Source organism: Lithobates pipiens, unplaced genomic scaffold (assembly GCF_037356315.1).
Source record: "Lithobates pipiens isolate NorthernLeopardFrog02 unplaced genomic scaffold, aLitPip1_a1.2 Scaffold_19, whole genome shotgun sequence".
NCBI classification, from domain to species: domain Eukaryota; kingdom Metazoa; phylum Chordata; class Amphibia; order Anura; family Ranidae; genus Lithobates; species Lithobates pipiens.
In genome coordinates, this window is record NW_027507764.1 from 568311327 (window position 1) to 568328904 (window position 17578).

Below are 17578 nucleotides of genomic sequence, written 5' to 3' on the forward strand. Positions count from 1 at the left end.
TTAATGGGGTGGGCAACTACATGGCAAATGAGGTTCAATGTAGAAAAATGTAAAATAATGCATTTGGGTGGCAAAAATATGAATCTATACACTGGGGGGGAGAACCTCTGGGGGAATCTAGGATGGAAAGGGACCTGGGGGTCCTAGTAGATGATAGGCTCAGCAATGACGTGCAATGCCAAGCTGCTGCTAACAAAGCAAACAGAATATTGGCATTAAAAAGGGGATCTACTCCAGAGATAAAACGATAATTCTCCCGCTCTACAAGACTCTGGTCCGGCCGCACCTGGCGTATGCTGTCCAGTTCTGGGCACCAGTCCTCAGGAATGATGTACTGGGAATGGAACGAGTACAAAGAAGGGCAGCAAAACTAATAAAGGGTCTGGAGGATATTAGTTATGAGGAAAGGTTGCGAGCTCTGAACTTATTCTCTCTGGAGAAGAGACGCTTGAGAGGGGATATGATTTCAATATACAAATACCGTACTGGTGACCCCACAATAGGGATAAAACTATTTCGCAAAAGGGAGTTTAACAAGACTCGTGGCCACTCATTAAAATTAGAAGAAAAGTGGTTTAACCTCAAACTATGTAGAGGGTTCTTTACTGTAAGAGCGGGAAGGGTGTGGAATTCCACAGGCGGTGGTCTCAGCAGGGGGCATTGATAGTTTAAAGAAACTATTAGATAGCAGCTGAATGACCGCAACATACAGGGATATACAATACAATACTGACATATAATCACACACATAGGTTGGACTTGTGTCTTTTTTCAACCTCACCTACTATGTAATTTTATAACAGAAATTAAGAAAACTTTTTTTTTCCTATAAAAAAAGTTCTTGTTTATTTTGCAAAAAATGGGGGTGATTAAATACCACCAAAAGAAAGCTCGATTTATGTGAAAAAATGATAAAAATGTCATATGGGTACATGTTGCATGACCGCCCCAATTGCCATTCAAAGTGCGAAAATTTGTCTGGGCTGGAAGGGGGTAGAAGTACCCGATATTGAAGTGGTTAAAGTGTTTTTAAAGGCACAAGGTTTTTTACCTTCATGCATTCTATGCATGAAGGTAAAAAAGCTTCTGTGTGCAGGAGCCCCCCCATTACTTACCTGAGCCATATCTCAATCCAATGTACACGAGAGCCTTGCCTCTCCGGGGACCCCGCAATCCTGATTGGCTTTTGGCAGCAGCCATTAGCTCCGACTGCTGTCAATCATAGCCAGTGAGCCATACAGGAGACGGGGGCAGAACCACGGATCCATGTGTGAATGAACACACGGAGCCAAGGATTGGTAGCGCACCTGTTTTATTTTTGGGGGGGGGAAACAACCCCCCCACCATCAGCGGGCGGCAGCAATCCCCCCCACCTGTTCACTGTCTGCCGGTTGGTCCAGTACTTACCCCATCCAGGTGGCAGGTGGTGGGCATCGGCCAGCGGCTCCTGTATCTTCTCCTCCATCACAGTGGCTTCCGCTGTGTGTCTCCTCCCCTCCTCCTAGGCATCCAATAGGATCTCCTGTCCTTTCAGCCAAGCAGGTGATGGGTCTCAAGACCTGCTTTCTGATTGACCGGGTCGAGGATCAGTGTTACAATTGTGAATATTCATTCGCTATTGTAACACACCTGGGTGGGCTCGGTTTGCATTGCTCTGTGCCCCAAGCCCACCCTATTTTGAAGTCTATAAGAGCATCTGGCTCTAATCAGGTGCTTCAAACCCCCCCACCCCATTGGGATTCCATGCATCCGGCCTCCTGAATGGGGGCATGGATGGGGGGGGCGGCGCCCATGCACCCTTAATGAATTGGCCGCCTCTGCTGTGGGGGCACTCGGCAGAAGGGAGGAGCTAGGAGTGCCCACGAGGGACCTGAGAAGAAGAGAATCGGGGTTGCTCTGTGCAAAACCACTACACAGAGCAGGTAAGTATAATGTTTGTTATTTAAAAAAACAAAAACAAAAAAAACAACAACAAGGCTTTAGTATCACTTTAAATATACAGATCCAGAGTAATGGAGTGACAACACTGCAGAAGCAGGATGAGACCCCAAATCGTTGCCACTTCAAAGTCTGAAGACAGCCTCTCTCCGGCAGGATCACCAGGCAATTTTTAACTACATACAAACTAAAAGTTTAAAAAAGCACACATTGTTATTACATTTTATTTGGAAGGATGTAATGTGTTATTTTTTTTTCTTTATTATTTAAGAAGAACATTACAATAAAAGCTCTGAATATGTGCTCATGGAAAATACTATATAAGAATTGATCCGCTAATTGCCCAATTGTGAGTACAGCACTGTATTATGAGTAACATTTTTTAATAAATGCATATTATAGTCCTTTGTTCTTGGTACACTTGTATAATTCTCAATCAATCCTCATGAAAGTCAATGAAGACAAACGTTCAATATTTTTCTAGACAGAATCTTCTATGGCCCTAACTCCCCCGACCCCCATATTCCACCATTTTCCTTGTTCAATGCCCCCCCCCCCCCCTTCCCATCACCCGCCCATCAACAGGGAATTGTTTTACAGCACCGTGCTCAATAGCTTTTCCTTGGCTATACTTTCTTCCAGGGGAAAATGTAAAACAAATGTTCCCTTTTAGAGAAATGCATTGGATTGCATGTCCCCGGAGACGGGTTTGCAGTGGAATGTATCAATATTTGTTTTTCTTTAATATACGCTCCTGCTGTGTTCTCTCCGAACTGTCTTCTCAGGTCATTTCAATGTCTGATGGTTGTTTTCTTACATTTCTTTTTTAATACACAATGTACGTTGCTGCTAAGATATCAGCTAATAATAAATGAGCTGGCTTTACATAAAGCTGCCGGTTAATAAACTCAGAAATGTGCATGTAAGGTTTTTTTGAAGTTTAATAAAACCAAAGAGACACAGATGAGTTTGTTTGTAGCTCAGCTGAAGAATTTTACTAATGCCCAGTACACACCATCGGACTTTCCGACAACAAAGCCGTGGATTTTTGTTCGAAGAATGTTGGCGCCAACTTGTCTTGCATACACACGGTCACATAAATGTTGGCCAACAATTACGAGCGTAGTGACGTACAATTGAAGAAATGATTGATATGGGAGTGCTAGGGTAGCAGCTCACGCTAACCCTTTAAGCAGTCCCAAACAACAATAGTCGGTCCGTTTTTTGTCCACAATCCATCTTTCAAGTTCTGGGTGAGCTGACCTCCTCATTTTACCTAATTATATGATGAATTTATACATAAATTGTTATTCTCATGTTATGTTGTAAAAACAATTAGCAAAAAACAAGCACATCATCTATTATGTTCTGTATAGATATCCTCCTGAAGAAGCGGTTTGTCCCGCGAAACTAGTTGAGGAGACCCTGTGCGCCACTAAATTTGAACTCCCCTTTGGAGTATCTGTCAAGAACGCTTGCATTGTGGTGTGCAATTATTTGTATTTTATTAGTGATGTATTGTTACTTTTCTATGTGTTTAGTAGTAAATTTAGTAAATATAAGTACATTTTAAGTTATATTTTTGTCTGACTTCAAGTATCGGTATAATCCAAGTAACACTATTGTGGTTTGGGACTGCTTAAAGGGTTAGCGTGAGCTGCTACCCTAGCACTCCCATACCAATCATTTCTTCAATTGTACGTCACTACGCTCGTAATTGTTGGCCACAATAGTGTTACTTGGACTATACCGATACTTGAAGTCAGACAAAAATATAACTTAAAATTTACTTATATTTACTAAATTTACTACTAAACACATAGAAAAGTAACAAGACATCACTAATAAAATACAAATAATTGCACACCACAATGCAAGCGTTCTTGACAGATACTCCAAAGGGGAGTTCAAATTTAGTGGCGCACAGGGTCTCCTCTACTAGTTTCGCGGGACAAACCGCTTCTTCAGGAGGATATCTATACAGAACATAATAAAATGATGTAAAAACAATTAGCAAAAAACAAGCACAACATAACATAAGAATAACAATTTATGTATAAATTCATCATATAATTAGGTAAAATGAGGAGGTCAGCTCACCCACAACTCGAAAGATGGATTGTGGACAAAAAACGGACCGACTATTGTGGTTTGGGACTGCTTAAAGGGTTAGCGTGAGCTGCTACCCTAGCACTCCCATAGCAATCATTTCTTCAATACTATGAATTGTGGATGATGGTACTTAGCTATTATATATGTGAACCAGAGGCGATACACATATTTTGTGAGTAGTGACGTACAAGACGTAGAAGGCGTACGTGATATCTCCATTCCGAACGCTAGTTTTACAAGACCGGGCGCTTCCGGCTCGTACTTGATTCCGAGCATGCGTGGACTTTTGTGCGACAGACTTTCCAACATCAAATGCCGCTTACACACAGTCGGAGTTTCGGCCAGCAAAAGACAGATGAGAGCTTTTCGTCTGAAAATGCGACCGTGTGTATGCTCCACTGGAATTTTGCTGGCCGAATTTCCACCAGCAAAAGATTGAGAGCAGGTTCTAGATTTTTCAGACGGAAAAAGTTTCTATCGGAAATTTTGATCGTGTGTATGCAATTCGGACGCGCAAAAACTCACGCATGCTCAGATTCAACTACGAGATGGAAGCTATTGGCTACTGGCTATTGAACTTCCTTTTTCTAGTCCTGTCGTACGTGTTGTATGTCAGCGCGTTCTTGAGGGTCGGAATTTGGTGTGACCGTGTGTATGCAAGAGAGCTTGAGCGAAATCCATCAGAGCCTTTTCCTTTTCCAACCAAAATTCTGATCGTGTGTACAGGGCAAAAGTTTTGTTGGCGGAAAATTTGAGAACCTCCTAGCCAACATTTGTTGGAGGAAAGCCGGACAACAAATGTTCGATGGAGCGTACACACAGTCAGACTTTTAGCCAACAAGTTCACATCCAACATTTCCAAAATCCATCCATGTGTACCCAGTATTACAAGGTGAAACAGGGCAATTGTGTCTGAAGGGTGACTGTAGGCAGGGCTGCCGATAGGGTAATAGAGCTAACAATCCTGTACCTGGCCCAGCCCAATTAGTTCAACAGGGGGGCCCCAGGGGCAGAGAGGGACTCTTTAACCACTTACAGACCGGAAGATTTCCCCCTTTAATGAATAGATCTTTTTTTGCGATACAGCACTGCGTTGGTTTAACTGACAATTGTGCAGTCGTGCGATGTTGTACCCAAACAAAATGTACATAATTTTTTCGCCACAAATAGAGCTTCCTTTTGGGGGTATTTGATCACCTCTGCGTTTTTTATTTTTTGCGCTATAAACAAAAAAAGGCCAACAATTTTAAAAATAAATTATTTTTTTTACTTTTTAATTTGTAAGTAAAAAGAATAACGAATTTCTTCATCAGTTTAGGCCGATATGTATTCTTCTACATATTTTTTGTAAAAAAATAAATAAAATTGCAATAAGCGTACATTAGGTGGTTTGCCCAAAAGTTATAGTGTCTACATAATAGGGGATAGATTTATGGCAGAGGGCCAGAATAAGAGTTAATGGCACCCTGTCATGCCCCCTGGACTTATTCAATGGGACAAGACAGGGTTGCCCACTCTCTCCACTCCTATTTATAATAACCTTAGAACCCTTACTGCTAGCAATATGTAGAAACAAAGATATCCAAGGGATTAGGGTAGGAGAGGAGGAGTACAAGGCGGCCGCATTTGCGGACGATGTACTTCTATATATCTCCAGGCCCAGAACATCAATTCCCATGGTCCTGCAGGAGCTAAAACGATATGGTAAACTATCAAATTTTAAGGTAAACATGACAAAATCGGAGATATTAAATCTAACTTTATCAACAGAAGATCAGGGCGCACTCCAAACAAAATTACCATTCAAGTGGTGCAAGAGAGAACTGAGCTACTTAGGAATAAAATTGACTGCTCAACTGAGGGACCTCTTTGAAATTAATTATATCCCCCTGTTACACAAAATTAAAGATCAACTATGTAGGATGCAATATAAAGCACTTTCATGGATCGGAAGGATAAACGCAGTCAAAATGTTTATACTGCCTATATTTATTTACACATGCCAGATGATGCCAATTCCCCTCCCACAAAAGGTATTTTAGAAAATTAAAATCTATGATAATAACATTTATTTGGGCGCGAAAACGGGCGTGTATCGCATTTAATATAATGACTAGGGAAAAAGATAGAGGGGATTTAGCGGCACCAGACATCAAAAAATATTATGAAGCCATTGTGATCTCGAGAATAGTAGATTGGGCCAATAATAAGAAGGATAATAGTTGGGTTAAGTTAGAAATGAATTTAAGTAGAACAAGTATAGGGAAAATGATATGGATACCACCACAATACCGAGACTTGGGTCCAAAAATCCACAAATTTACTCACAAAAAACTCATTGAAAGTTTGGGATGTAGTTCAGAAGAGGTACAAATGGAACTATAATTCACCTTTAATTCCACTTTTGGATACAAACTTCTTCACACCAGGGAAGGAGGAATACATATACTTTAGTAGGTGGGCCAATAAAGAAAATTTAAGGTTGCAGGATGTGATGGAAGGAAATAGACTTTACACTTATAAGGAAATCACTGGGGAATGGGGACAGAGAGCACTAGATAAATGGAGATACACTCAATTACAACACTTTGTTCAGAATTTGCCACGGCCACTACGAGGGAAGAGACAATTGAGACCCTTAGAGAAACTACTGGTAAAAGTGGATATATTTGTATGATGATCTATGAATGTATAAGAGTACTGTATGTATAATGAAATTAAAATAAAAAAATAAAGAATATATAAAAAAAGATTTATGGCATTTTTAATAATATAATATATATATATATATATATATATATTTTTTTTTTTTTTTACTAGTAATGGCGGTGATCTGTGATTTTTAGCAGGACCTCGACATTGCGGCGGACAGATCGAACACTTTTGACACTTTTTTGGGACCAGTGACATTTATACAGTGATCAGTGCTACAAAAATAGACTGATTACTGTGTAGCTGTCACAGGCAGGGAAGGGGTTAAATATGTTCCCTGGAAGGAGTTTCTAACTGTGGGGGGAGGGGACTAACTGAAGGAGGAGAGAAATCGTTGTTCCTAATCACTAGGAACAGCAGCTCTCTCTCGCCTCCCCTGTCAGAAAAGGGATCTGTCTGTTTACATTGACAGATCACCATTCTAGCTCTCTTTCCAATGATCACAGGTGGCTGGCAGACATAGTGGCCGCTGGCCACACGCATCGGGTCACCCGCCGTGCTATGGCTCTTTAAGGAGCTGATATACATCTATGGCGATTCGCGGGAACGAGCTGACCTGCTGCAGTATAATTACGGCAGCTTTTTGGGAAGTGGTTAAATACCTTTGGCCACATGCAGAGTAATCCCAGGGGCCAGACTCCAAGCAATTAAATAAAATTTCTTGGGCCCCGTGAGTTCAAAAGCAGGGGATGGGGACAGAGCGAGGACTATTTACTCATTTTCGTGTACAGATGTGTCACGGCTCAAGCACTTAAAGTGATTGTAAAGACTCGTTTTGAAAAAAAAAAACATTTTATACTTACCTCCTCTGTGAAGTTGGTTTTGCATAGAGCAGCCCAGATCCTCCTCTTCTTGTGTCTCTTTCTGCTGATCCTAGCCCCTCCCTCCTTTCGATTTCCCTCACAGCAAGCAGCTTTCTATGGGGGCACTGGAGCCAAGTCAGAGCTCCGTGTGTTCATTCAGACCCAGAGCCCGAACCCAGCCCCACCTCCTCTCTCCCTTGATTAGCTGACGGACTTTGATTGACAGCTGCAGGAGCCAATGGTGCCACTGCTGTGTCTCAGCCAATCAGGAGAAGTGTAACGGATGGCTTAGACATTCATGGACATCGCTGGAGAGAGATGAGGCTCTGGTAATTAGGGGGGTGCTGGGGTGGCTGCTACACACAATAGGTTTTTTTTATTTTAATGTCTAATGCATTAAGATACAATCCTTCTGCCTTTACAACTCCTTTAAATAAAAATTCCTTGGGCCCCATCGGTTAAGCAGCAGGGACTGGGGACAGTGAGGGGATTGTTTGCACATTTTCAGGAGCCCCCTCCCTCATAGGCTAGATATAGAATAGGTTGGAATTTTAAGTTAATTATCAGGAGCGGTGACACACCTATTCCTGAAATGAGTAACTAGTCCTTGCTCTGTCCCTGTCCCCTACTGCTGAACTTATGGGGCCTGAGAATTTTTAAGACAGGGACAGTCTGGTGGGAAAGTAAAGGCGGTGGGGGCATTGGGCTAGCAGGCAGACTGCATGGGGCCCCAAAAGTTCTCATGGAGACCCTGACTGTAGGACCTGGGAGTTGAAGTTTAGAGGCCACGTGAAGGATAACATGTGTATGTGAGCTATGACTAAGTGCTAAGGAAGTGTGAAATGCATTAGCTGGTGATGCTGTTCCCCACTATTTGTGTTTTTGGATATATTTTTATAGACCTGTTGAAATAAAGTTGATTTTACTGGATGTGAGGCCAACCATTTTTGCTCATTGAAATCCTTGATGGACAGGCCAGCACCTGGTCTGTGTTAGTGGAGATGGAGATGGGAGCCTGACCTACAGTGGTGTGCACACACATCTCTCCTCAGTTTTTTATGGTCACATATACACTCGAGCTGTTAGAACCCTGAGGGTGGACATGGGGGGGCCCATCAGGAAGAAAAGCTAGAAACACACGCACATAGATATGAATCTCACAATATTTATGTAGCACGGCCCCCTTGGGGACTGCTTGGATTTACCTGCTCATCTGCATCGCCATGCCCTGTAAACATTCCAGCCCACCTGACACTCTGGGTTCAGACATCATTGCAGCACCTTTGAGTAATAAGACAACACTGCTTTTATATTCTATTAACGTTTACTGAAATAAAATACGTCAGATACAATATTGTTATACAAAAGAGCTAATGGTTCAACTGAGCTTTAAATAGCAGCACAAACTCAGCAGAGTGCTTCCTCAAGAAATTTCAGTTAAAACAGTTGGCAACAACACAGTATTAAATGTATGTATATAGAATGGGATACCACTTGAGCATACCCTGAAAGGGTAAGCAAGTTAAACATCAATTCTGACAATACTTCTAGATAGGAACCCAGGCCGGCCTGTTCAACCTTTTATCCTAATGAGAGATAACGCTAAACAAGGATGGTATGAGGGCCCATTAAACAGCAATGTCCTTGTTGCAGATCTGATGGTCTTTGACAGCAGCCAGAGCTTATTAACTATATCCAATAAGGTTTAGTAACAGATTGGTAGTATATCTTATGCCGCGTACACACGATCGGACTATCCGGCGGAATTAGTCCGGCGGGCAAACGCTGGACTTTGCAGCGGAGGTCCGGACTTTCACAACGAGCGGACCTTCCCACACACGACCGGACTTTTCCGGCGGACAAACCCGGAGGATGCCGGGAGCACCTTGTATTTAAAAGGCTGTGTAAAAGGTGATAGGTAATCCAACAATCCGGTAATAGGTGATAGGTAATCCAACAATCCTTCAATGGGGGTCTTTGTGTAATAAATCTCTAAAATGGAAATTCTTCACCTCTCCACCTTGTCCAATTAGAGCTTTGCCGAAAATTGCAATTTGAGAAAACACATTGGGGTTGATTTACTCACTGGAGCGTGCGAAATCTGGTGCAGCTGTGTCAGGGCTAGGCTTCTAGCAGCGCTCTTCTCAGTGCTCAAGGATGCTCAGCTGTCAGTTAATTACCAGCCACTCATTACTTCCTCAGTGGCTCACTTGGTTTCCATTACCTGCCTCATTAATCCAGCCTACAGCCAGCCCCCTTTTGCTATTTAACCTAGGTTCACATTGGAGCAATTTGTCATGCGATTTGATAGATCAAATCGCCTGACAAGTCGCAGCCTATTGGAGGCAATGACACTGTTCCAATCAGTGTGACACTGATTCTGCAGTGCTGCACCAATTAGCAAAAGTATTTCCTGCACTACTTTTGCCGATTTCAGGTGTGACTTCAATAAACATCTGTGCATGAAGCCACACAGAAGTCTTTAAAGTAGCACCTGAAATCGCACTGACCTTGCTACTTTGAAATCGCAAAATCACGATTTCAAAGTAGCATCAATGTGAACCAGGGCTTAAACTACCTTGTTCATTCTCTCTGTTGCCTTCGCCTGGTCAACATCTCTGCTGTGTTCCAAATAGTGATGGACGAACTTCCGACGGGACGTTTCGCGAACGCGAAACGCGAACGGGCACAAACGTTCGCGAAAACGACCGTTCGCCGCGGGCTCCATTGACTTCAATGGGAGGCGAATTTCGCAAACCTTTAGGTCGAATTTGCGGCCACGGGGTAATTATTAGGGGGTAGCACGTAGTCCCACCACCTGGACAATAGCATAATACATGTATGAGGTGAATTTGGGATCGATAACTACAAGCATTTTTTTTTTATTTGGGAAATTGTTCTGACAATTCAGGACTATGGAGCTAATGAAGGCAATGGAGGAGAGGGAAGGTCAGGGACCAGGGTAGGCAAACAAGAGGGTGCAGGAGATACAGAGCACTGACAGCAGCACCGTAATACAGAGCACTGACATCAGCACCGTGACATACAGCGCTGACAGCAGCTCCGTGACATACAGCGCTGACAGCAGCTCCGTGACATACAGCGCTGACAGCAGCTCCGTGACATACAGCGCTGACAGCAGCTCCGTGACATACAGCGCTGACAGCAGCTCCGTGACATACAGCGCTGACAGCAGCACCGTGACATACAGCGCTGACAGCAGCTCCGTGACATACAGCGCTGACAGCAGCTCCGTGACATACAGCGCTGACAGCAGCTCCGTGACATACAGCACTGACAGCAGCTCCGTGACATACAGCGCTGACAGCAGCTCCGTGACATACAGCGCTGACAGCAGCACCGTGACATACAGCGCTGACAGCAGCTCCGTGACATACAGCGCTGACAGCAGCTCCGTGACATACAGCGCTGACAGCAGCTCCGTGACATACAGCACTGACAGCAGCTCCGTGACATACAGCGCTGACAGCAGCTCCGTGACATACAGCGCTGACAGCAGCACCGTGACATACAGCGCTGACAGCAGCTCCGTGACATACAGCGCTGACAGCAGCTCCGTGACATACAGCGCTGACAGCAGCTCCGTGACATACAGCGCTGACAGCAGCTCCGTGACATACAGCGCTGACAGCAGCTCCGTGACATACAGCGCTGACAGCAGCTCCGTGACATACAGCGCTGACAGCAGCTCCGTGACATACAGCGCTGACAGCAGCTCCGTGACATACAGCGCTGACAGCAGCACCGTAAGCAGCCCCAGGAGGAAGTCAGCACAGCACAGGGATGGTGTGATCCCCTCATAATAAGAACCCCCAGGAGGAAGTCAGCACAGCACAGGGATGGTGGGAGCCCCTCATAATAAGAACCCCCAGGAGGAAGTCAGCACAGCACAGGGATGGTGGGAGCCCCTCATAATAAGAACACCCAGGAGGAAGTCAGCACAGCACAGGGATGGTGGGAACCCCTCATAATAAGCAGCCCCAGTAGAAATATGACACCGCTCAACCTCTTCAAAGAGGAGGGTAGGGGCATATAGTACGGTGTGCTTTTTTGGGTCAGGGAAGTGAGCCAAATGAATTAAGAAGGTCTGTGTGCTTGATTCCAAAAATTGTTTATAGACATATACATGGTCTACTGATCACATGTGTTGAATTCCTCCGAGATCCATGCCTCATTCATTTTTAGAAATGTGAGGTAGTTAACACTGTCGTGAGCTAGGCGAGTACGCTTATCGGTCACAATCCCCCCTGCTGCGCTGAACGTCCTTTCGGACAGGACACTGGATGAGGGGCAAGCCAACAGTTCGATTGCAAATTGGGCAAGCTCTGGCCAGAGGTCAAGCCTGCCCACCCAGTAGTCTAGGGGTTCATCACTCCTCAGAGCGTCCACATCGGCCGTTAACCCAATGTAGTCGGACACCTGACGGTCTAGGCGTTCCCTGATGCTGGATCCGGATGACACCTGTCGATGGGTCGGCTGAAAGAATGACCTCATATCCGAAGTCACCAACACATCTTCAAACCGGCCTCTTCTTGCAGGCGCTGTTGGATTGGTACCCGCAAATCCTTCTCTGGGAGTGGGAATTGCTCCTCTGCCAGCGCACGCAAAAGCAGAATGCAGCATTTCTCGAAGCAAGGCCTGGAAGTGCTGCATTCTGACAGCCCTCTGCGACGGCGGTAACATTTCCGCCATTTTGTGTTTGTACCGGGGATCTAAGTACGTTGCCACCCAGTACTGGTCCTTGACCCTCATGCTTTTTATACGGGGGTCCCTATTAAAACACTGGAGCATGAAGGCCCCCATTTGCACTCAAGCGGAAGGTATGTGGTGGTGGTGGTGTTGTTGGTGGTAGTGTCTTTGGGGGTGCACATAGCAGAGAGTGAAGAAGAGGGTGCAGATCGAGAGGATGAGGAGGGTGCAGAAGAATAAGGCTGAGTGAGCCACTCAACCAAGTCTGGTGCGTCCTTTAAAGTAATTGAACGCACCTTCTGCAACTTCCCACTTTGGCTCAAGGCTGTTGCTCCTGCCCTACCCCTACCACCCCTGCGGAAGGGCCTGCCTCTTCCTCTGCCTGTCATTTTTTAAATCACCCTGTGACAAAACTCTTAGTCCCTATACCGCTGAAGGACTGCTGCAGTATAGGGCAGCGGTCAGCAGTAGTGCACGTCAACCCTATGTATTGTGGACCGATAGCGGTCCTTACAGAACAGCAGACTGTACTGCACTCAGGCCTATGTACCGTAGCACCCTATACCAAGTTACCAGTCCTTATAAAAACTTTTGTGGACCAAGCAGGTTGTGTGTTAGTGATTAGCAGACTGTACGTCAGTCCCTATACCAATGAAGGACTGCTGCAGTATAGGGCAGCGGTCAGCAGTAGTGCACGGCAACCCTATGTATTGTGGACCGATAGCGGTCCTTACAGAACAGCAGACTGTACTGCACTCAGGCCTATGTACCGTAGCACCCTATACCAAGTTACCAGTCCTTATAAGAACTTTTGTGGACCAAGCAGGTTGTGTGTTAGTGATTAGCAGACTGTACGTCAGTCCCTATACCAATGAAGGACTGCTGTAGTATAGGGCAGCGGTCAGCAGTAGTGCACGTCAACCCTATGTATTGTGGACCGATAGCGGTCCTTACAGAACAGCAGACTGTACTGCACTCAGGCCTATGTACCGTAGCACCCTATACCAAGTTACCAGTCCTTATAAAAACTTTTGTGGACCAAGCAGGTTGTGTGTTAGTGATTAGCAGACTGTACGTCAGTCCCTATACCAATGAAGGACTGCTGCAGTATAGGGCAGCGGTCAGCAGTAGTGCACGTCAACCCTATGTATTGTGGACCGATAGCGGTCCTTACAGAACAGCAGACTGTACTGCACTCAGGCCTATGTACCGTAGCACCCTATACCAAGTTACCAGTCCTTATAAAAACTTTTGTGGACCAAGCAGGTTGTGTGTTAGTGATTAGCAGACTGTACGTCAGTCCCTATACCAATGAAGGACTGCTGCAGTATAGGGCAGCGGTCAGCAGTAGTGCACGGCAACCCTATGTATTGTGGACCGATAGCGGTCCTTACAGAACAGCAGACTGTACTGCACTCAGGCCTATGTACCGTAGCACCCTATACCAAGTTACCAGTCCTTATAAGAACTTTTGTGGACCAAGCAGGTTGTGTGTTAGTGATTAGCAGACTGTACGTCAGTCCCTATACCAATGAAGGACTGCTGCAGTATAGGGCAGCGGTCAGCAGTAGTGCACGTCAACCCTATGTATTGTGGACCGATAGCGGTCCTTACAGAACAGCAGACTGTACTGCACTCAGGCCTATGTACCGTAGCACCCTATACCAAGTTACCAGTCCTTATAAAAACTTTTGTGGACCAAGCAGGTTGTGTGTTAGTGATTAGCAGACTGTACGTCAGTCCCTATACCAATGAAGGACTGCTGCAGTATAGGGCAGCGGTCAGCAGTAGTGCACGGCAACCCTATGTATTGTGGACCGATAGCGGTCCTTACAGAACAGCAGACTGTAACGCACTCAGGCCTATGTACCGTAGCACCCTATACCAAGTTACCAGTCCTTATAAGAACTTTTGTGGACCAAGCAGGTTGTGTGTTAGTGATTAGCAGACTGTACGTCAGTCCCTATACCAATGAAGGACTGCTGCAGTATAGGGCAGCGGTCAGCAGTAGTGCACGGCAACCCTATGTATTGTGGACCGATAGCGGTCCTTACAGAACAGCAGACTGTACTGCACTCAGGCCTATGTACCGTAGCACCCTATACCAAGTTACCAGTCCTTATAAGAACTTTTGTGGACCAAGCAGGTTGTGTGTTAGTGTTTAGCAGACTGTGCGTCAGTCCCTATACCGCTGAAGGACTGCTGCAGTATAGGGCAGCGGTCAGCAGTAGTGCACGGCAACCCTATGTATTGTGGACCGATAGCGGTCCTTACAGAACAGCAGACTGTAACGCACTCAGGCCTATGTACCGTAGCACCCTATACCAAGTTACCAGTCCTTATAAGAACTTTTGTGGACCAAGCAGGTTGTGTGTTAGTGATTAGCAGACTGTACGTCAGTCCCTATACCAATGAAGGACTGCTGCAGTATAGGGCAGCGGTCAGCAGTAGTGCACGGCAACCCTATGTATTGTGGACCGATAGCGGTCCTTACAGAACAGCAGACTGTAACGCACTCAGGCCTATGTACCGTAGCACCCTATACCAAGTTACCAGTCCTTATAAGAACTTTTGTGGACCAAGCAGGTTGTGTGTTAGTGATTAGCAGACTGTACGTCAGTCCCTATACCAATGAAGGACTGCTGCAGTATAGGGCAGCGGTCAGCAGTAGTGCACGGCAACCCTATGTATTGTGGACCGATAGTGGTCCTTACAGAACAGCAGACTGTACTGCACTCAGGCCTATGTACCGTAGCACCCTATACCAAGTTACCAGTCCTTATAAGAACTTTTGTGGACCAAGCAGGTTGTGTGTTAGTGTTTAGCAGACTGTGCGTCAGTCCCTATACCGCTGAAGGACTGCTGCAGTATAGGGCAGCGGTCAGCAGTAGTGCACGTCAACCCTATGTATTGTGGACCGATAGCGGTCCTTACAGAACAGCAGACTGTAACGCACTCAGGCCTATGTACCGTAGCACCCTATACCAAGTTACCAGTCCTTATAAGAACTTTTGTGGACCAAGCAGGTTGTGTATTAGTGTTTAGCAGACTGTGCGTCAGTCCCTATACCGCTGAAGGACTGCTGCAGTATAGGGCAGCGGTCAGCAGTAGTGCACGGCAACCCTATCTATTGTGGACCGATAGCGGTCCTTACAGAACAGCAGACTGTACCGCACCCAAGCCTATGTACCGTAGCACCCTAGACAGACCAAGTTACCAGTCCTTATAAGAACTTTTGTGGAACAAGTGAGTTGTGAATGATTAGCAGACTGCAGCAGAAGGGCAGCAGTCAAGTATAATATTCTTTCTATATTTGGAAGAAAGAATATTATACGTGTACAAGCCTATTACCGTACCACTGATACCAGTCCTGAAAAGAACCTTTGTGGAACTAATAGTAACAGCAAGTCTTTAAAATTATCCTCACTGCCTGACACACTGCTTCCTGCCTGTCCCTATACAAATTGGCAAAAAAGAGTAGGCTGGAACGATTAGCTGGAACAGCTCTTTTGTGGACCTGATAGTAACAGCTAATGATGATGATGATGATGATGATGAAGAAAGACTAATCTGGCTGAGCTGTCCCTAAAATAGCAGCATACAGCGCTCTGTCCCTTTATCTAAACTGACAAAAGAAACTCAGGCTGCTGACCTAACACCTATACCAGTCCTGAAAAGAACTTTTGTGTACCAAATAGCTAGCGTTTTCTCTGTCCCTACTCCACACAGGATCCTTTCCCTACAGTGACAGAAGAAAGAATGTAAAATGGCCACCGGATCGGGTGTATTTATAGGTTAGGGGGAATGTCCAAGTGTCCATGAGCTGTCATGTCTCAATTGGTTGTCCTGTAACACATGATAAACGTGTCACGAAAGGTTAAAGTTCTTGTATACATTAAACACGTAAGTCCGCCGGGGCGAACGACGGAAAAAGGCGTTCGAACCCGCGGACGGCGAAAGTCGGAAATTCGCCGCGAAACGACCGCCGGGCGAACCGTTCGGCCATCACTAGTTCCAAATATAACTTTGCCTGGCTGACGTTTCTTCTGGTTCCTGATCCTGATTTTTAGCTTCTGACAAAATTGACTCCTGGCTTTCCGATCCCGATCCTGATTACCCATTTTGGCTTCCTAACCCTGGCTTCTGTTTTTGACTACGTTCCTGATCTGTATTATTTTTTTCTATTACATTAACCACTTTCCGCCCTCCATATAGTAGAATGACCGCCAGAAACTGGTTAAATTATCCTGACTGGATGTCATATGATGTCCAGCAGGATAAGCTGCGATCGTGCACCCTCGAGGGGGTGTGTAGTGTGCGATTGTTGGTGTGGTGTGTCACTCACTCACTGCATCACCGATCTAGGTAAAGAGCCTCTGCCGTAGGCTCTTTACCATGTAATCAGCTGTGTCCGATCAGAGTGCCCATCTGTGCCACTTATCAGTGCCCATCAGTACTGCTTATCAGTGCCCATCAATGCTGCATATTAGTGCCTCATCATCAGTGCCCACCAGTGCCACCTCAATAGTACCACTTAATCAGTGCCCATAATGGCCGCAATATCAGTGCCCATCAGTGCAGCCTCATCAGTGCCCATCAGTGAAGGAGAAAACTTACTTATTTACAAAATTTTATAACAGACACAGGCGCTTTTTATTTCTCGAAAGTTTTGGTCTTTTTTTATTTGTTTAGCAAAAAATAGAAACCCCAGTGGTGATCAAATACCACCAAGACTATTTGTGAGAACAAAAGGATACAAATATTGTTTGGGTACAGTGTTGCATGACCGTGCAATTGCCATTTAAAATGCAACAGTGCTGAATGCTGAAAATTGGCCTGGTTAGGAAGGGGGAAAGTGCCCGGTATTGAAGTGGTTAAATGTGTGATTTTAACTGCATTTTCTGTCTCTGCCTGGTTCATGGTAACTGATAAGCTGTGCATGGTAGCTGATCAGCTTCTAGGGGGATCCCACAGGTAGGACACATATGTAGCGCTGACTCCTGAAGAGCACACGCTATATGTTTTTACAATTTAATGTTACCCTTAAAACCGCAGTTTGGTTTGGTTTGGGTTGAATTGTTCTAAATTTTTGACCTCAGCATCAGTCTGACTGGACTGCAGGGTGTTCTGCCTGGCCATGGGTGGACACTGTCACTTTTGGCAGGCATTGAAATACAGGCTAGTTGGGTGCATTAAGGTTACTCTCTCTCGGAATCAGCCCAGTGGGAGTGTCGTTCTTGCTGTGCCTTCTGGGAGGGGGTACTTAAGCTGTGGATGTCACGTGTTTCGGGGTTCTGGTTCAG